A 23021-nucleotide genomic window follows, 5' to 3' on the forward strand; every position below is an offset into this window, starting at 1 on the left:
ATTCGTTTAATCAATTAAAATGTTTGATCTTGTAGACTTGGTGTTCCCGAAGTTTACACTTATAAATAGCATGCTAGATATGCAGTCAATTATAGCGCACACATTTTTTTGGCTTTGTAGTTTTTGTTTCAAGTGCAGTTCTTCGCGTACAACTCGGCAGACGCTCGTACATAATATACGAGTGGTAGAATACTTATGTGACTCGGCGCACTCGTACAAATATGCAAATTGTATTACGCGCTTGCGATCTTAAATCTAACGCACAATTGTTGCCTGCCAACTGTACTGTACCCCAGAGTACTATACTGTAGCGCATTGTCTTTGGGGGCGAATGAATTTCATTGCTTTCTTTGTTAGCCATTTTTCCATTTGTTTAGATCTTTGTTTTTGTTTTTTTTTTGCCAATTGGGCGGGTGGTGACACGATTCACCAAAACCCATTTACATATGTACAAGCACATGCGCGCATATGAATATTGGCATTGACTGTTGGCGGCTTTAGCTCGGACGATCGGCGGCAGAAGCTACCCGATGGTACAGTTGGTTATGTGAAGTGGCGAATTGTATAGTCAAAATTGAAAATTTGCTGTATTTTATGAGAAAATACTCTGCGAGTGGAAAGAGTCTAGGATTCGTTTAATCAACTTAAGAGGATTTAGGCCCTAAACTTTAGGGTTAGACGAAGAAATATGTAAATGACGTCAAGTTGAATGTATTACTCAGCTTAAGTTTATTAAACTACGTGGTCTCATATTTTTTGAGTTTAAGATGCTTGACAAGTGCTAAGTTGGTAATAATTGGGTTTAGAACGTATGATCTAAAGCCTAATATATGCGCCATATATACTTATATATTTTCTTAAAGTAATTCAAGCTAGCACTAATTTTAGCAGTTTACATACATTGATGTGAATAGAACTAAATTGGCGAATAGAACGCTCGACACGTTCAAACTCAAAATATATGTGAGAGAGACGAGGGAAAAATATAAATAAATTTGGGTTGCAGTTGTTGGCGAGTAAGAGGGTTACATCACGCCAAGATATGTATATGACCCGACTTGTGTTGCCAGGGATTATCGTGCTTGAGAAGTCTGAATTTAGATTTTCTTTTTTAGAATTTTAAGCTGCACAAGAAATACTATTGTCTTAAATAATCACCACGCATTTCAAAGGATTTTTTACAACAACTGAGTCGTTAAAGCACCGTTAGTTAAATGCAAAGTGGATGGCGCCGAAAGTGGAAGACAGAAATAAGTCTAGAGAAAGTTGTGAACATACCCACCCTAAGGTTGATAATTACGAATTTAATTATTTTCAGAGTTTTAGACTGCATTATATATATATTTGGAGAGTAAATATGAAAGAAAAATTAAAAGAAAGAATAGTTTAAGAAAGAAAACATGGAAATTATAAATAATCTTAGGTGTAGTGATTAAAAAGCGTTCATTCTTCGCAATGAAAGCACTAAGCTGTTATATAACAGAAAGCAACAAATATTTGAGAAAGAAAAAATACGAATAACTGCATTCCACCAATCATAAAGAGACTCAAGGAATTTAATTATGTATTTTTCATGTGAAGCTAAAATTTGTGATCGTTTTGGATTTTGTTTTTAACTTAGTTTCAGCAAAGCATTTTGCAAACATAAGCATGGTGTAACATTTCTTTAGATTGGTTATTTCATAAAATTATATATTCATTAACTAAAAGTATTTAAGGGATTATAACCACTTGTCAAAGTCAGAAAAAACGCGTTTTTTGTGTTTTTGAAGAAGTTGCCGTAGCCAATCTCCAGAAGTAGCAGACTACTACTCTACTTAAAATTATCGCAAAGCCAAAAACCGAAAAGAATATTATGGCAAACTTTTGATTTCTGAAAAAATAGCGGTTTCCTAAAAAAAAGTGGTTTTTTGTGAAAAAATGTACGTACGCGACAGAGTGGCTTAAAAAATAAACATTATTATCAAAAAATGTTTCCTTCAATCATTTCCTGACAAATATAACTAAGAAAGTCGTGTGAAAATTTCAAATCGATCGACACAGCCGTAAACAGCGTTTTGGCATAACGCAATTAAAGTTTTAGGCGCCATTATACTAGCTTAAAAAATTCTTACAAAATACGCTTATATCTCCGAAACTACAAGTATATGCCGAAGCAACTTTAAATTTTCGAAGAATATTTTCACATACAAAAATGTACATTCGATATACATGCGGATTTTTTAAAATTCACGAGTGTATATAACCCCTTAAGTATAGAGATTTTTTGTTTACTATGTAATTTTTGTAAAAGAAAGTTTGGATAGGTTATGTTAGTTTACACTGGCTGGCTTTCGCGCCCTACAGGTTCTTTGTAACGCCCGACGCAGGTTTATTATTAATACGAACTGAAGTTTACGTCGTGCAGGACGTCAATGCTTTTTGCGAAGTTTAATAGAAACTTGATATCTAATTCTGATACTTCCTCCAGTCCCTTGAACTGTAAAGCACGTAGATAGCTAAGCCATGTTCTAGATAAGGCTGCACATAAACAGAGGTGTTCCAGCGTCTCTTTCATGCCAACTTTCCTGCACTTTCTACATGTGTCATCGTTAATAATGCCTATACGGCATTATTTTATTTTTTTTATTATTAATTTTAATCCTTTAAAATTTTATTATTATTATAGTTTTTTTGCTTGATCTAATGCAATTTTTCGTAAACAACAACATTTTTGTACATTTTAAACATCAATATTTTTTGTGCATTTAAGCTTTTTGTAAAAAAAATTACTAAATAAGTAATTTTTATCTGCTTTAATTAAAAAGGCTCCCACTGCATATCTCGATTTAAAAAAATGTTAAACATTTTACTTTTCGCACCCTTTTTAGCTAGTATGATACATATGCATGAGTTGAAAATAATTATGAGTTTATTGACTTTCGATGATTGCGTCCATTTTGTATTCAAACACTAATCAAAAAAAAAAAATATCACTAAGAAATCCATATTAACTGCTTAACTTTTTCAGCAACTGTACAAAACGGGGTCTAATGCTTGTAAGTGCGGCCATAATAGCTGATGCCTATGCCTTAAGTATTGCCACATGTCACTTAAAAATAGCTAATTCTTTGCCACTTTATTTTTTCTTCCGTTCATTTGCCGTTTTTTTTTATTCATTTTTATTAAATTGTATTTTCAACTTTTTTGTTGTAATTTTTTCTACAATGAATTTCTACATTTAGCATTTCCAAGCCCAGCCAAAGGCAACGCAATGCACATAGTATATATGTATGTATGTAGTGGACACACGGCAGACATTTATATACATACATGCAAACATATATGTAGAGGCAATAGTGCGCGCAATCGACTATTTATGTATGCATGTAGTAGGTGTCACAGTAGTAAGTCGGTCAGCTCAACTGTCAAATAAAATTTGTCATGCCGTCAAACTAAGCTCAACCCTAAAACCACAAAGAAACAAATAAAAATACAAACACACAAGCAGCGGAAAGCAATAAAACAAACTACAAATCAACATATATACTGAAGCACGTACAAATGTTTGTATGTATGTGTGCATTGGTAGTTGGTCAAATGTGCGCATAAGACACGCCCCAGAGTGTGCGCCTAAGAGTAGACTTTCGTCTAAGCGCAACACATGCACACAAACACGGTGTGAAGACGCTCTCTTTGCGTCGAAGAGTTCAACGGCGATCATAAGTCTCCACTTTGTGGTGCTCCAACAGCTCTTACGCTCACAAGCCATGGCTTGTGCTCACCAGTCAGGCGCTTTCATGCTCTTTCAGTCGCTCTGTGGCATAATGACGAGTTGTAAGATGAAGTTATTGCTCAGTTTTTAAGTTTCACTGTGTCATCGCTGATCGTGCCAATCAGTAGCCGTTCACGAGGCGTTTCGACGTCGGCACTTTGTTGGTGTTGGCTTAGAAAAACCTTTTTGTATTCAAGTGACTGTTTGTGTATCGTGTTGTAGAACTTCAAGTAAAATATTGTGTACGAAATCGTTAGTGAATTTTATAAATTACAAAAATTATGGAAGAAATTGTATTTGCAAATAAGCTGGTAAGTTTCAAAAAAACACTTAAAAAATTATTAAATAAAAAATTAAATTTTTTTATAATCAAATGAATATAGTTTAAAAAGTGTGCTTCGTTTAGGAAAATAAAAAAAATACTTAAAATAAATTTTTAAAAGCGCTAAGTGTTTAAACAGCCCTCGCCTATACATTAATTTTGGAAGAATTTTGAAGTGTGAAAATACTTTATATTTTTTAAACCTTTTTTGTTTTTATCTTTAAGGACCCACTAAAGTGTTTTCAGTAAATAGTATTGTACTTCTTTAATAAAAGTAAACATTTATTTTAGAAATTTTTTTCAAATATTTGAACTTAAAATATTTTTTTAGACTGTTCAATAGTATAAGCCATGACCGTCAAAATTTAATACTTGCAGTTGAAGCTTGTGGTATATTTTCATATGTTAAGCATATCATATTTTAGATAAGCTTTAGTTTTTCATGAACATTAACTTAACTTTAATAAAGAAGCGATTTTCAAATTATCGAAGTCTATCGAAAGACAATATTAGAATCTCTAAGCGGATTTCAAAAGCTAAAGTTTTTTACTAATTTGAAAGGTCATTCAATGAAAGAATAAAATTAGGTAAACCGTCGATAGTAAAAAAGACTGTAAACTGTTGTATGAAGTACTTATGAAAGTATATGTGTATGTAGCTTTCGCACTACTTATGGATTTATTGAAAAGTACATAAATATACATTTTGCCAAATGTTAGGACGAATTTTTACGTGTATGCATGGTGTGCGCATACATATTTTCGACTAAGAGAGGAAGCTAGGTTTAAAGCCATCTTCGAACGGCAAATTGATTTTAAAAGACATTTTTTCTATGACAAATATATATATAGTTTAAGGTTTTCATGGCATGAAGTGTCGGCAATCAGTACCAAATATATTTTTTTAATTTGGGTCAGAAATTGCGATAGAACCGGAACTTTGAGAAAAATTCTAATTATAATAGTTTCAAAAGCTTAGAATTTAGGATAGCTGTAACAATCAAGAATTAAATACAAATATCTCATGAGAGTAATTAAGTATTTGCCGATTAGATTTTCGCCGTATTACCAATAGTAATATATTGAGTCAACATAACGGAGATCACAAGTACTTTACATCTATTGAGCAAGTCAGGGCCTCGACTACGTAGTAAAGAAGATTCGTAGCTGATGCGTGTGCATTTTTGCAACTTTCGAGCACAAACACAAAGTGTAAAAAGATTATTTCTTCCTCTACTTTTCAATTGTCAACATTTCTGTTAACATTATGTATAAGGATGGAAACTTCTCTACAGCAAATAAACAAGAGTGGGTACTATAGATTTTTAACGTAGCAGCTTCTGAGACAAATTTCATTCATCATAGAACACGGCAGAGAAGCATACATAGATTTTTGTACAAGAAAGAAAAGAAGATTAGCGTCGTTGGTTTGCTTTTTCAAAAAAGTATTCGAGGCATTAATTGTGGTTGTTTCAATGCAGATTATATAGCATGAAGACTTATAAAATAGATTATGATTAGTTTCTTTAAACTGGCTTGCTTGTATTTGGTGGGTTAAGGAAGATGCTACATATAGATTCAACAGTTGTTTACAAGTAGAATTAGACACGTAAGAATTTGAACAATCTGAATTTGAACTACATGAAAATTTGATTGCCCCATCTTAGCTTGAGGAGATTGGAATAAGGAATGAACATGGATTTTATATAAGGCGAAGTTGAGAAAGTAACTTGACTTCAATTTAAATAGCAACGCACCAAATCGAACGCTCTGTAAGTCAAGTTAACTTATTGAGGTTAAGTTAAGGTATATGTATTTATGTTGGTCTATAGAATATGAGAAAACGCATTTAGTACTGTTGGTTAAAAGAGGTGCAACAAAATATTAAACACAGCTTCGAAATTTATAAAAAGGAACCGAAAAATAATATATTGTCATTAGCCTTTGTAGAGCAGTGTTAATAATTTGTAAAAGTAAAAAAAAAAAAACAAGAAAAAAGTTAACTTCGGTTGTACCGAAGCTATAATACCCTTCACAGATACAAAGGTTCCTTCCAATAACTTGATTTCGATCTAATTTCGTGAAGATACCTCGTAAAATAAAAGAATTTTCCATACAAGCATTTGATTTTGGACGTTCAGTTTTTATGGGGGCTATATGATATAGTAATCTGATCTGTACAATTTCATCGGAGATTACATTGTTGACTTAGGCAATAATCCATGCCTAATTTCGTGAGGATACATCGTCAAATAAACAACTTTTCCATACATGTACTTGATTACGATTGTTCAGTTTGTATGGCAGCTATATGCTATAGTCATCCGATATCGGCGGTGCAATGATCAGCCTCATTGTGAGAAAAGAACATGTGCAAAATATCAGATCGATAACTCAAAAACTGAGGGACTAGCTCGCGTATATACAAACGCACAGACGCACATGGCTAAATCGACCCTACTTTAATAGGTATACTCTGTTCAGGGTATAAAAATAGTAGGATGAAACCCATTGGAATAGAGAAAATATATTGTAAAATAACAAAAATTAAAGGATAAATAATTTACGTGTGATCTGTGGTCGGAAAGAAGAAGGGGGGGAGAGGGTGTTAAATATTTTATTTATTTAAATTAAAAAGGGTTTATTTCCGGTAAAGCTACTTTTAACATTTTGAAAATCTTTAGCCCTGGTCTATTGGTTTAAATAGAGGCATACATATATAGCTGCACAAGTGGGATTATCAAAGGCTCATAAGACTTAAAACAGTATTATTATAGTTGAGTCTGAGTATGAGAATATTTAGAATATTCTATGCAGAAGAGCCAAGCATAACAAACTATTCTCTACCGCCTAACTTTTTTACATATGCAATATTATACAATAGCAAGCTTCCCCAAATCTAGAGAAGAAAATCCTTTTTATTGAAAATATAGTTATTTATTACCAGAGTCAAAGCCACTTATCGCATTTTGCCTTATTGCTGAGTAAAAGTGATTTATCAAAACATTTACTGGCTCATTTGATTCATGAAACTACCGTAAAACGCTACGCACTTCACGAGTAAGGAATATTACAGACACACACACGCTTGTATGTACATACATATGTATGCTTGTATAGCAGATGGACGGTCGACTGTGAACGATGAACGAGGAATCATGCTGACCCCACAGCAGTTGCACTGACGATCGGGTGGAAAGTGATTTCTTGTTTGGATTGCGCCGACTTTTCGGCCAAATAAGCTTGCACGTATATGCTGTCATATATGTATTTGTGCATAGTATGTTTGTATGTGTATGTAATTCTTTGTATGCGCATATTTAATGCAAAAAGCGTATGCGCATTGTTAAACCCGTATGCAGATTTTGCGCTGCTGGCTTCTTGTCGCCGTCGCACCGTTTCGCTGCTCTTTGCTGTTCACTAGTGTCCCTGGTCCCTGCACGGGTAAAAACAACAAACAACGGACCAAGGCATTACAATCAAATCTAAATTATCTTATATTACATTATTTCATATTTTTGCGGGTCAGATGTCAACGACATTAATTTAAAAGCAGCGTCAATAAATACTCGTACAATTTTTCTAACTGTTGTTGTTGCTTATTTGCATCGTTGCCTGTGTGTACTATGTACTATGTGTGTTTGCAGTTACAAAATTTACCGTAGACAAAGCGAAAGGATATAAGAAGCATTTAAAACGGAATAGCATGTTCACCCGCTATCTCAGACATACATGCATATATATCATGGTATATGTACATATATATATATATATAGTGAATATACATACATATACTTGTATGTATAGTATATACTCATGTGCTTTTAAAGTGAGGTTAGAAGTTCCTTACGTTTTTTGTTCTTCAGCCGCAAACACATAAATTTAAATAAAAGACAGCTAAATAAATTTTATTATTTTTATGATTTCCGACTTTAAACTTCCAACGAAGAATACGCATTTTCTGCACACGTTTGTTGTTGGTAGTCGTAAAGTAGACATATGCCACTATTGTGTGTTTTATTTTAAGCTCAATAGGTCAGCACTGTCAAAGCTCACAGTGAAGTAATACACTTGATCATCATTGCTTGCATTTGTATTATTGAATAATAATATTATTAATTTTTATAAATTAAACGACAAAAAAAAGCGTTAACTTCGTTTATACCGACGTTATAATAACCTTTACAAGTAAAAAAGTTGTCCATATAAGAATTTAATTTTGATCGTTCAGTTTGTATGGCAGCTATATGCTATAGTGGTCCAATCTCAACTATTTGTACGGAGATTGCACCATTGCCTTAAACAAAAATCCATGTCAAATTTCATGATAATATCTTGTCCAATGAAAAAGTTTTCCATACAAGCGCTTGATTACGACCGTTCAGTTGGTATGAAAGTCATATACCATAGTGGCATACGAGTATATCGGCTGTCACGACAGATCAACAACTTCTTGGAGAGAAAGGACGTGTGCGAAATTTCAAATCGATATCTCAAGAACAGACGGACAGACGTGACTAAATCGTCTCAGCTCGTCACTCCGATCATTCATCTCCAATGTTTCCTTCCGGGTCTTACAAACTTCTTGGCAAACTTAATATACCCTATTCAGGGTATAAAAAATAATTAAGATAAGCCCATTTACGCCAATTTCGAGTAAAGGATATACAAATAATTTTTGATAATAATAAATATCTAAATGTATGCTAGACACTTGGCCAAGCTTCTCCATCCATTTGTCGATTATGAGTTGACGTTATGTGACAAATGCAGCGATCTAAAAAACAACTACATTGTCTTATAAATTTCAGCGTTTTCACGGCAAAAATAATTTCGGAAGTTTACCATTGCATGTAACCAACATTGCCATCTACTGTTAGTGGAAAACACTTGTTTTTTGTTTTGAAATTGGTCGGAGTAGAGGTTCTTCGTACTCAGGTACTACGCTGTGTTAGCGCACAGCTTTAACCATTGCGGCATTATGATCGCCTAACAGTTTCCGATCGTATATAAATATGACTGCAAGTGACCACACATTTATACAACATAACATTGTTGAGACCATTAACATTTTGCTGCTAATAGACTTAATAGAAATATTTTATTCTCTAATGTTGAGTAGACATAACACAGTATGAGAAATTAGTTGACATTGTTTCAAACTCTCTTATCATTTGATGGATAGCCCAATCCGTACTAGGAACAATTAAATTGGACTTGAGAGTTGTCAGAAAAGACAATATAGACGTTAACGCTTTTTTCTAGATATTTGGAGGGGCTCTTGACTCATTATGTATTAAGATACTTGATTTTTTCAAAAATTACAAATTACAAAATGGCCAGTAAAGCAAACTCGAGTTTATGAAGAAACGTCAAAATTCTATAAAATAATTGAAAACGTCTTGACAATCGAAAATTGGTTTAGGTAAACAAAATTCTTCTGTAGGCAGCCGTAACTAACAGTAACAGCCATCATGTTGACCTTACTATCTAAACTTTCTAGAGGCCTTACTATCTAAACTTTCTAGTAGTTAAGTTAAGATAGTTCTCAACTCTTGATTGTAAAGCAAGCAATTATTCGGGTTAAGAATAAAATATCTAATAAAAAGTTTCCTGTGAACTTAGAGTCTAAAAAATCGTAGTATAAGTGAAGCGGAACTCAACACTGTATCGACTTAAACTCTTAAAAAATTCTTCTAACTTCTTCAATTGGCAAATCTGGCTTTAGAAGTGACTAAGTAGAGTGATAAGTTTAAGCTTATGCTATTTATGTTCTCAAAGGGCCTGTGCCTGTTATGTGCTCTTATGTGGGCAGAGGGAACTGCAGTTACATAGCTAAAGTATTGTTCAATATAAATATTTCACAATTTCATCAACATTTAGTCTACATTTACTGTTCAGAGAACACTGTTAAGAAACTACAATATATGAAACGGGATTTTTTGAGTGGTAATCACGATTTGAAGTTGTGGACCATTTGTGAACTAATATCAAGCTATTAAGTTGTACAATAAATATTGTCGAAGCAATACAGTCACACAACACGGAAAATTGGCAATTGGAATGGTTTTTCGAATAGTTATCAATTGAAGTTTATAATCATTTAAACATGTGAAAAGTGCTATTAAAAAATATAGTGAGATCATTCTTTAAACAACAAGACAATTATAACAGAGAAGCAACCACTTAAAACAACCAACGCAATTTATATACAATAATAAAGAAATTGGTTTCAAACGAGAATCGATCAACCACAAAAATTTTAAAAACCTACATGATATAGGCATGAACATAAATATATACATATATATAATACATATGAATTGTGTAGGCAGCTCAGATTATTTCGAAATGTCACGAAACCCTCTGCCAGTGAACTCTCACCGCACAAATTTCGAACATAAAGGTCGTCTTGCACGATTTACGCTTAATTGCAAGCTAATTGCATTCTTGATATACATTTTATAATCAATAAAAATAGAATTTTACGTGCAGATGTGTCCCACACAATAAGCAAAAGCCAAGAAAAAACGGCAAAATACAAAAAAAAAGCAACAAAAAAAAAAAACAAAAAAATCAACTGACCAAATGCCAATGTTAAATGGCATATAATGTTGCATAAATATGTGTGTATGTATGTACATGTATTGTATATGCATTGTTGTAGCTGTAGCTGAAAGTAACCACGTTTCATCCACCAGTTGAGGCAGTGGTGAGGCAATCAGTAGGCGCACAAAGCGATTAAACAAGCATAAAATAAACTCTGCACAATATCGATCATACAAACATTAACGCATACATATGTATATATATAAATATAATAAGTGCATATGTATTTAGGTATGTATGTGTGTTTGGGCGCTTTTTCATTTAATTTTCTTACAATTATTTACATTTATTTATTTCGAAAAGAAGTGTTGTTATATGCCACAGCGTACGAACGTGCCACACTAGAAATATGTACATATATATACACACACAGATTTATGTATGTAACAGCTAATGCGCATATGATACATTACCCCTTTTTCAACTGACGGACGTCTTAGAACGGGTAGAGCAGCCGTAGTGCCAGTCGCTATGGCCATTACAAACAAATTGATCACTTTTACACACAGTAGTTGGTGGGTAAGAACAACAACAACAACAAAAACATAAAAGAACAACAACGAAAAATAATTGCAAGCTTCCAAATAAGGATGACACATGTGAAGTGAGGAAGCTGTAACTTCGTTCAAATGCATTGGAAATGATTTGCGTTTGCACTTTCCGTTTGATTTAGGTGAAAATTACAACATTTCATCAAAAGTAAAATGCACAATTTGACATATGAAAGGCCAAATTTGATTAGAAGATCCATATGGTCGCTGATATCGGATGATATGACGAGGCAACTAAAAGGCAATATAGTAGCGGCAGCAACAACAGCAACAGCAAACAACAATCGATGACAGTCTGCGGACCGAACAACAACCGGCGCAATGTGAACTCTACCAGCACGAAAAAACACGCACACACACACACATACAGCGAAAACTTACAAACACACAGCTAGTGGCACAAAGAACCGCAGCCTGCTTGCAACAGTGGCGAAAAAATATATAAGCAAAGTGCATGCAAACATACAGACTAACGTTCGTCGATCGCTTGTGATCAGGCCAATCGATCGATCGCTTACTTTTGCAGTTGCTTGCATATGTGTATGCATGTATGTATGTATTGCATTTGGCCGACGATCAACGATCATTATTGCTGTTGTTGATTGTTGACTGCTGTTGACTGGTGTCTGCTACTGGCGAACGAACATATGATCGTCGTTGGCACTGGCGACGTTGCAGCACGCGCTGTAACATACACAGACGCATTAGGTGTGCAGGTCGCTAGCATACATACATGCATATATGCATACATGGAGGTTATTGTATGGCTAACTTAGCAGTAGATTTGGTTATACCTGTATGGCGGAAAATGCCAAATTATAGAAGTCGAAAGAGGCAGAGCGCAAAGAGGGGCTGATAAAATAAATATAAGCATAAGAATACAACATATATACAAGCATTTATATATAAAACAATAATTTTAAAAAAAAATACTAAAAATTACATAAAACCTTTATTTGAAAAAAAAAATTATAATAAATAAAAAAATTATAAAATCAAGAAAAAAATTAAAACGTTTAAATAATAATATTTGTGAAATTAATAATTATTAACAAAGTACACATTATTTATTTATATTAAAAAAGATGGAGACAAAACGTTCATGAATAAAAATATTTAAAAACAAAAAAAAATTTAAAACTAAAAAAATATTAAAACAAAAAAATTTTTAAGCCAAAAAACAATTTAAAATCAACAAAAAATTAAAAAAAAAAATTTTAAACAAAAAAAAATGTGAAAGCAAAAAAAATTTTAAAAACAAAAAAAATAATAAACCGAAAAATATTACAATTTAAAATAATATTTTTTTTTAAATTGTCTCTTTTTAAAAAATATCTAAGACTTTAAAATATCACCAAAAAACTAATAAAGTATTAAAAAACAGGCAACCGATTAATAAAAAAAAGCGATATATGTATGTATACTCATTACTACATAAGCAAAACAAACGAAGTTAAAATTAAAATAAAAAATATAAGTTTTTTGGAAAAAACAAATGTACAATGAAAACTTAATCAAAAACTAAAAATATTACCAGTTGTATACAAATGAAAATAGGGATACAAAAAAGGATAAAATATATTATAAAATAAATTGTAAAAAAAAAACAAAAAAATAATACAAAAATATTAAAAACAAACATATTAATAATAATTTTAAACGAGCAAAAACTTTAATCGAAGTTGTAACAGGTGCTTTTGTTATAGCATAAGCGGTATAAAACAAGTAAAAACGTTAACTTCGGCTGCACCGAAGTTATAATATCCTTCACAGGTTCAAGTTGTCTTACAAAAACTTGATTTTGATAGTTCAGTTTGTATGCAGCTATATGCTATAGTAGTGCGATATCAGCGGTTCCGACAAATTAGCTGCTTTTTGGGGACAAAAGAAAGTGTGCAAAATTTCAGATCGATATTTTAAAAACTGCGGAGCTACAAAGTATGTGTTCAGGTATATACATATGGGTGTTACAAACTTCGAAGCAAACTTAATATACACTGTTCAGAGTATTATTGTATTTATTTGGAAATAAAGAGATAAATTAGAAAAATATGAACATTTACATAAAAATTTAGAAGTAAAACAGGCTTTTAAAAATAATTATTTAAAATAAAATTTATAAAAAAAAAACAAATTAAAAACAAATAATAAAAATAAAATCTATAAACAACAAACGACAAGTCCGCGTGGCGTTGCACTCTCTGTGACGCAACGACGGAAGCAAAGCGCGCAGCAGCACATAAACAGCCATGCACACGTGTAGTTATGCTACAGCAAAATAAAGCAGAAAGAAAAAATACACACAAGCAAGCATACATTGCGGCACTTCAACTTTAGGACACACTCAACTCACAACTTGCATACAAGTACCGCAAGCAATGTTATTGTATTTTTTGGACCTTTATTCTTCTCGTTTTTGGCTGCACACTTTCGGCGGCGCATTTTTTCATCGCCTTGAGAATTCGGTAGTCAATTGATTTGACAACTGATAAAAAAATGTGATAATTTTAAGTAGTTTTAACTTTCAAGCTACTGGAGCGCGCCGTTAAGCAGCTCAGTTGTGATTTAACATTTCACAACAGTTGCAGATTTTTGTCGAAAAAAAAAAATTAAAAATTATATAAAAAAAACAAAACAAACATGTGTACGTTCACACGAAGTGTCCTCAATATCAATTTTGCTGTGATTTTTAAGGCATTGAAACGGAAAAAACAAGGTGATCGTTTGAAGTGTGTCATAAAATATAGACGATGTGTAATACCAGTGTATATGTACATATGTATTGACAATTAAAAACAGATGGTAGAATATTATATTGATAATTAAAACAAAAGTTATCAAAAGTTATTATGATAGATAATTAAAATTTTTTAATAATTAAAAAAAAGTATTTAGAATAAAATATTTCGTTAGAACACAAGTTATCAAAATATATTTTGAAAGATAGTTCAACCTTTTTAATAATTAAAAAAAAAAATTATTTAAAAGTTATAATTTCAAAATTTGGTAACTCCAAAGCAAACAAGTGCTTATTACTTGCTTTAACTTCGGTCGTAAAAGGCCGTCAACTTAGATGAAATAATTGTCAATCAATTATAATATATTTAAAAAAAATGTTGCATACATCTCGGAGCAGCGAGAGCGAGCTTGCCCTCAGCACTTGCTTTAGGGCACAAACAATATAAATAGCTGGTATTCTACCTTGGCTTACTTGGAGCACGGTTGTACTTATTATTTATATTGATTGACTTAGGATGTTTTTAAAAAGCCAATGTATGGTATTCTGGGGCATAAAGAATTTATTTTTTGACCGATAATTAAATACAGTCCATCTGATAACCTGGTAGACTAAAAAATGTGGAAACGAAATAAGAAAACGGAAAAGAAAACTTTATATAATTTGGGTATAGATTTTACAGAACTTAGTGTAGATATTAACTAACTAGATAGATATCCTCACTAAGTGAAGTGAACTGTTGGTCCAAAATTTTGATCTACACTCCTGCTACCAATAGCGACCGATTAAAATATAGCAGCTGATGGATCGGAAAATGAATTGCATGAATTGAGATTTGTAAAATTAGTTCAATACTTCCGCTTATACCTAACATAAATATTTTCGAATTTCCGGTTGATACCATATACCCATATCGGTCGATATGTGAGCTATCTAAACGAAATACAGAATTGACAAAAGGAAGTCCCACGTTTTTTGACTAAATCACAGATGTCGGAATCTTTATTTAGCTCTTTAGATCACTCCAAGCAGAGAACATACTCTCTATAGCCCACATTAATTATGAGGGAATTAAGTGTAAACATAAAACGAAGATCGAAGTTGATTGTTTTAAAGCTTATTATTTTAGAAGCATAAAAGTCCTCTAATCAGTTCAAATGTTCTTTAACTAGTTTAACTTCTGATCTGTTACGTAGACCTAACTGTTCACGAAAAGCTCTTTTGAAGACTAGCAGAGCAGATGTTTTTGTTTTCTCGTCTTCAACAAGCAAAGGTTATGCTCTAAAAGTATTTCTACCTTGAAAAATGCTCTATTATACATTATGACAGAACTACGAAAAATGATATTATCCTATGACCTCAGATGGTGTAGATGAAGAATTCGCAACTTTTTTAAATGAAAAAAAAGTGATTGAAAATCTTCGCGATTGAACCACATTTTTCTGTATTCAAAAAATCTTTGGAGCTTTGAACTTCAGAAGCGAATATATACAATATTTACAAACATATGTACAAGTATATAGGTTCACAATAAACACCCTAAACTGCACTGCAATCAATATAATGTTCACAAAGGCTGTCTATCCCTTATAGAAACCCCAAAAACTCCCGCTTTAATTTAACTAAATGAAAAGGAATGCTGATCTTCAACCGCAATATAACTCATGTTGACATAATGCATTTCGAAATACAACAACATAACTACACGAAAACCGAGAAAATGAGTGGCTTTTACTTGAATAGTGAAACAGAACGGAAAAACATGTCAGGAATCAGCCAAGCATCAACGCCTATTGAGCAAAGACAAAACATGGAATGACCAAACACACAAGATAAAAATTGTGGTTAAAATACCACACGTGCCAAAAACAAAAGCACCAACAACCAACACCAAATACTACAATGCGAAGGTGCTATGCTGCAGGTTCCAAAAAAAAAAAAAACACAAAAAACACAAATACAACAACAATTACAAAAATAAAAACAAAAAACCGAAATGTAATGGATATCCGAGCAATTCAACGGATATTTAGCGAAACATGCTAGCGGCACTGCCCATACATACGCACACTCACTTGCATAAAGTCATATTCTATGCCGCTCGTAGTATCGGCACGTAAGCGAAAAAAAGGTGTGATGGTTGTGAAGTTTTTAGTGTCTGGACATCAAGTTGACGCACTAAATCCGTGCATGTTAAATTCGAGTAAATGCGCTGCAGTATTTTAAGTATTTTCACAACGCGCTTATGCGCAGCTATTAGCCTGGGCGTAGTGGTTAACTCGAAAAAGTTACCACCAGTTAAGCGCGCTACCACTCGCAAATTAAATTGAGATAAATATGTGTACATACGTACAAGTACAGTTGCGGTCATTGCAATGGGTACGGCATATTTTTTGTAATAGTTTAAGGTATGCCAATATTTATGTATATAAGTACAGTAGAAACCGATTTTGGATATAAATATTTTTTTTTTAACTTTTGAACTTTGTAGGAAATATGCAGAAAAATGTAGCTATTACCACTTAAAAGGTATCTTTGGCTTTATGCATTATAATATCAATATGTATAGCAAAAAGGCTTCAGACCGAGTTCAACCTTAATGTACCATATTGACTGTAACTTCGGAAATTAGTACTTAGATTTCTTCAACCGTTAAAGTCCACTAATTGGAAAAATTAGATACTGCCGTATTGTAATAAAAAAAAAACATTAACTTCGACTGCGCCGAAGCTGTAATACCCTTCATAGACGCATTTCTTATAGCACAAAAGGTCTTTAGATTTATTTTGAATGGTCAGTTTGTATGCCAGTTATGTATGTATATGTTCGAACTCAACAATTTGTTCGGAGATTGTACCATTGTTTAAGGCAATAATTTATGTCATATCTCGTGAAGATTTCTTGTTAAATAAAAAGTTTTCCATACAAGGACTTGATTTTTATCAGTCAGTTTGTATGTCAGCTATATGGTCTAGTGGTCCGATCTGAACAATTTGTTCTGAGAGTGGAGCGCTGTCTTGGACAATAATCTCTGGCAAATTTCGTAAACACAGCTTGTCAAATAAAAGTGTTTTCCATACAAAAACTTGATTTTGATCAATCAATTTGTATGACAGCTATCTGCAATAATGGTCCCATATCGGTTGGTTCCCACATATAAGCAGCTTCTTGTGGAGAAAAGAATGTATGACAAATTTCAGATCCATAACTCAAAAACTGAGAGACTAGTTTGCGCATATGCAGAGAGACAGACAGAGGCTGATAATTTACACGTACATTTTATAGGGTCTCCGACGTTTCCTTCAGGATGTAACAAACTTCATGGCAAACTTAATATGCCCTGTTTAGGGTATACAAATGTGCAGTAATGTGGGTGTTTAGTTCATATGGGTGAAAATCAGTTTTTGGTAACTTCTTTTTATCGTCAAATTAAAGGATTATATTTAAGAGTTTACATGAGTTTCACGGCTTCAAAAAACATCTTATTTAAATGTATAACATCTCTAGAATATTATACTAAACTCTGAAGTTGATCCTAGTAACAGTTTTGGAGATATAACCTTGAAAAATTGCGCGCACGAGGTCAGCTATATAGTCACTTAAAACTTTAAATGCGTTTTACTCGAAACTGTGTTTTGAAAGTCGGTTGTTAAGATTTCTTGCGAACTACTTAACCGATCTTATTGAAATTTTATACAGGTCTTCGAGATATATAAAATAAGATCTAGGACGAAAGACTTTTTCAGTTGTAAGTTAAAAGAGAAAACATCGATAAAATTTTTACCAAAATCGGTTTTTTTTTTGTAAAAAAGAGTTTTACATATTTTCCTTTGAAACTTTCACAAAATCTTTGTAAATATGTATTTTTCGAATCATAAAATATTATACTTTAAAAAAATATTTAATATTTTAAATAAAAAAAATTATTGAAAATGTGTAGTTTTTTGCTCGAGGAAATTCGCATAACAGCTTAATTCAGAAAGTTCACACAATATCCGTAAAAGATAGAAGAAAATGTGCAAAAAAATTTGTACGCAACCATTTTATTGACCACAGGAGTCTGTATATCTGTATGCACATATGTAATTCAACGCATTTAAGTGAGGAGAAACAAACAATTTGATTTGCAATGTGCAAAGGTATCGTTTTAAGTGGACTCCTCCTCTGGCCGCGGCGCAGCAATAACTCAACAATAAACACCAGGGCGAAAACAACAACAAGAAGAAACACAAGCACAAGCATAATGAGTAGCACAATAAATATTGAGCCATCTACATATGCGCGCTGCTGTTGCGAGATTGCAACAATAACCACTCAGTCAGTCAGTCAATCGCTCAGTGATGGCAGTGAGGCGATGTCAGCAAAGTCAGCCAGTGTAAAGTGTAATATACGTTAATTCACAAATAATTGCAGACCGCCAAGAAATGAATTGCTGATTCGGCGCCATCAACTGCAGCGAAAAGGTCGTCGCTTGCCAACGTCTTGACATCTTAATGGCAATCAGCGAAAAGTAAGAACTATGAGTTTTTGCCTTTCGCTATTGTTGTTTTTGTTGTTGTTAGTTCCTTTATTTATGATTTAACTGTGTGTCATATATTTATTAATTTTTTGATTTAGTTGCTGTGGTTACATATGTGTGTTTGTTGTGGACCAAGTCAAAATTGTATGCAAAATTGCTGCAGAACATGTGTCTACATAATCATAACTGCACACACACACATCGACAACAACAACAACAACAACAAAACTATTCAATACAAGTATAAGAGCAATATGTTTTTTGAGTTGTTAGCTGAGGCAACCATAAGATCCCATATAAGCTGGGCAGCAACAAGTAGAGTCATTTCATCAGACAGCGTGCTTTACAAGAGCACTACATATGCACACATACATATACATACATATGTACATATGCGCCAGCAATCACAATCATATGCGACTATGTATCTAGACGCACTAATAAAACAATAATGAAAACATGAATATGATAATGTGAGTATTGTACAATGGTAAGGAAAATCGTTGACAACAGGCGCCTGCGCAAGGCCTATTAGTTTAGGCAATACAAAAAATAAGCAAAAAAACAACCATCGCTTGTAACTACTTTTCGCATTACAAATACACACAACGCGCAGACTCGTAACGAAATGCATTCGTTTGTTTGCTTTGCGTCTAGTGTGTGTCCTTTGTGCTGCTCGTTTAATGGCTGGAAAGCTCTCATTATTGTTCTATAATGATTGCCGAGTCGGCACATGAGTTGTACAGCGGTTCGGTTCAATTAGATTTAAACCAAAATTGCATAAATACTGTTCATTTATGCATTTGTTTGGCGAAAAGGTATGCACAGCACGACAAAAAAAGCAACAAGCACAGTGTGTTTGGAAGCGTTTTCAAAGCGTTAAAAATAGTAAATATCGAAAATAGTAAAAATTTCAATTATTTACAACTCGCTTGGAAGATTTCTACAACGCTACTGATTGATATAGCATTTGCTTAATTTTTGTGCAACTGTATGGCAAAAGAACACCAAGTATGATAGCGAACCAACTTAAAAGGTGTTTTTGCCACAACCAAAACAACTCAGAACAAAAGAGAATAAAGTATTATCGAGTAGATAGGTGAAAATTAGAGATTCTGCAATAACAATACACATTTTATTTTTTTATTAGGTGCTTACCAACAGTTAACATAAATAAAACTTGTAGGGTATCACCCAAAACTATACACTGTGTATGTAAACTTTAACAAAAATCATTATGCAACGTTCAGTGCGAGTTATTACACAGTTACAGCCAAAAAGTCTAATTTGAAAGCGTAGATTCTTTTTGAGTAGGCATTTTTTTCGAAAATAAATATATACAAGAAAAAAATTTTTTTTTTTAACTCATCAAATTTATGGTCTACTTTTGACACGAAAAAAACGTTGTTTGCTGAGTTCGGTAAAATAATTATTAAGATTAGACATACCAAGGGTACAGCTCAGAACCGAAAAAAGCATATTCTTTACTTTCAAGGGTATTTAATAGGAAACTCCGGGAGTTTAGAGAAGAAGAAAGCAAAATGGTAATATTATTTTTTGTAAGAAAAACAAACTTCGCAAATAATCGAGGAAAAAGTGGCAATCGTTAGTGAAGTTAGATTTGAGCTGGCAATACCAGCAACAGTGTGAAAGAGAAGGCGAAATTGAGCGAAAATATGTCAAAAGCCATGATTTAATGTCTAAGCAAGTCAAGAGTAAGAAAATCAAGATTCCACATTTTCATCATCAAATTTGTAACATTGATTTTATTAAAAATATATTTATATATACTCGATAAAATTACATAACGATACACAGTGCTCTATAACATGCTTATTCGCATAAGATTCTACCTCCTCCGCTGTAACAATCTTTTCATTATTCTTTCAAATATTTACGCAAGACAAAGCTTACCGATTGTCGTTTTTTTTCGCTTTTTTGCAGAATCCGCAAGGCGTATTTAAGAGACGCCACCGCCGTTAAGCCGCTGGCAAGCAAACCTACAATGGATTTGCCAGAAGCAACAACAACAACCCACACACACACAACTAGTAATGTGCGCGTTGCGCTCATATCTGCATTGCCACCGCGCGGCAGTGGAAACAGCGCTTTAGAAAAAATGCCGAATTCCAGAAGCGACTACTAAACAATCAATTGGATTACAAAAATAGTACGCTTAGGCGACGATATTATCAGTATTTCGAGCAAGCACTGCAGCTGGACGTAGGGAAATGTGTGGCTGTGCAAGCAGAAGAAGAAGAAGAAGCAGTGGGCGCACATTCAACTAAGTAGAGGATGAGGTTGACTATTGAAATTAAGAGGGCATAAGTTGGGCTGAACCACCACGACGGGTGACATACACAAACACACATATGCGCATATGTTGCTATGCCTTTGAAGCGCGACGCATAACAAAGCGAAAGGTATGGTAGGCAGTCAACGCGCAACGCGATGTGCAATTGCGAGCGCGCGCGCAATCGTCCGCCAATGCTTTCATACAAACGTAACGAAGTAACGAAATATTTCAGTGGTACGCGCCCGCAAAACTGCACAAAGGTGAATACAATGCGGAATGCTTTCTAAGATTCTTGTCGTGGCTGAGTAAATGCATTTCGAATATTCGTTGTTGGCGGCATTGGCGCAACAGCATCAATTGCGCAGCGTTGACTGGCTAACTGCCGCGCTGGCAGGCAGATGAGTCAACAATATCAACAGCACCAACAACAGCAACAACAACAACAACAGAAACAATAATAGAAAGAAGCATAGCTGCCGTAGAAGTCGCAAAATCATACGCCTAGTCAAAGGATAAAGCTTCAGTGGTGACGGCGGCAAGCAAACGCGTGCCGTTGTTTTCTCAAATGCGTTGGATGCTGCCGCCACCGCCGCCGTCTTCGCGTTCGCTAACTACCACGCAATTAAATTTACGAATGCTGCCAATGTAAAAGCGCACGTGGTCACCAAATAGTCGAGAGTGTACACTAAAAACGTACGAAATTAACGAAAACCAATGAAATGCCACAAGGAGCGGGGGTGCGTCGGCGCATGATACGCAATGCAAACGTTACTGCTGCTTATAGGAAAAGGGCGCGCATGTGAAGGCGCTCAGCTGAAGGTTACCGGTAGGGCGTGCGCGGGAAATTCATACATATTATTGGGTATGGTATGTATGCGTGTGCAACGTCATGCGAATTAGCTGCAGCTGCGCGGTGGAAGTTCAATGCTTCCGCGCTTAGATAAAACAAATGGCGGTTGACTTTTGTGCGCTCAACTTCAAATTGTAGCGGCATACACTATACTCGTATATGTGTGTGTATTTATATGTGTTCATGCAAACGTTTGTTGCGGCTGTGCGCATGTTATTGATAGCCAATATTTTTATATGCACAAAATTTTCAATTTACAAAAATAAAAAAAATTTTAAATGATTAGAAAAATTTAGAGAAAAAATTAAAAAGAGTAGAAAGAGTAGAAAAAATAGAAAAAAAACAAGAAATTAAAATTGCATAAAATACTGATACAAAATTTAAATAAATAAAATACTGGTAAATAGAAAAAGAAAAAATTAAAAACTAAGAGTAAAATTTATATAAAATTGACAAAATATATTAAATGAAATAATAATAATACTAAAAAATTATAAAAACAATACTAACAAAAAACTACATTAAAACAAAAACAATTCCGAATAAGAAGTTAAAAAATATCAAAACTTAAATAATGAATATAACTTATAGCTTAACTAAATAAAAAAAATACTAAAACAAATTGAATATTTTTGTTTAGTAGAAATTTTAAAATAATTATCGAAAAAAAGTTAAAAAACTGCAAATGTTTGAGTTTACTTAGGAAATTGAAACACAAATTTAATTAATTAAATAAATATTTTTATTATGTATATAATCAAATTTAAATGAAAATACATTTAATATAATAATAAAAATAATAAAAATAATGATAATAATAATAATAATAATAATAATAATAATAATATATATATAAATATAGTTATGAAAAAAATATGAAAAAAAATTAAAATTCATGAAACAAAATTAAAAAAAACTCATCTTTCATGTAGAAAATAATAATAGAAATATAATTGGAATAAAACATGAATAACAATTTTAAAAAATATATTTAAATAGTCCCGCCGAAAAAAAAAATAAATTATAAATCATTATAAAGTTATTTGTAAAGCAATAACAAAAAAATATTGAAAATTAAAACAAAAGTATTCAAAAAGTTAAAGAAGTTAAAGAATAGTTAAATTGTTTGAAAGAAAATCCAAAAATTTTAAGAAATAAATACATAATAATATATATTATTATATATGTGTATAATTTATTAAATTGTTTGTAGTAAAAAATTTTTCAATTTACATTTCAAATCAGTAAAAATTAACTTAAATTTATACAAGCAAATTTAAATTTAAATGCAATTGCAAGTACGAGTACACATATGTATATAAACACACATGGATGTATGTATGTATGCAGCTAAATATTGAATGTAGCTAAAACATTGTTTGCC

The 23021-nt window shown here is 32.9% G+C and overlaps 1 protein-coding gene and 1 long non-coding RNA gene across 2 annotated transcripts in view; one reads left to right on the forward strand and one right to left on the reverse strand.

Moving 5' to 3' along the window:
• The window catches only part of bs (serum response factor blistered), a 45099-nt gene that overhangs the window by 4366 nt on the left and 17712 nt on the right, over positions 1 to 23021 (reverse strand). The window lies entirely within an intron of this gene.
• On the forward strand, positions 3851 to 21957 carry LOC138857039 (uncharacterized). The gene is made up of 2 exons (XR_011396034.1): positions 3851 to 4065; positions 20436 to 21957. It is a non-coding gene; the product is annotated as an uncharacterized lncRNA (long non-coding RNA).

This window comes from Bactrocera oleae, chromosome 4 (assembly GCF_042242935.1).
Source record: "Bactrocera oleae isolate idBacOlea1 chromosome 4, idBacOlea1, whole genome shotgun sequence".
In the NCBI taxonomy this organism is placed as follows: Eukaryota; Metazoa; Arthropoda; class Insecta; order Diptera; family Tephritidae; genus Bactrocera; species Bactrocera oleae.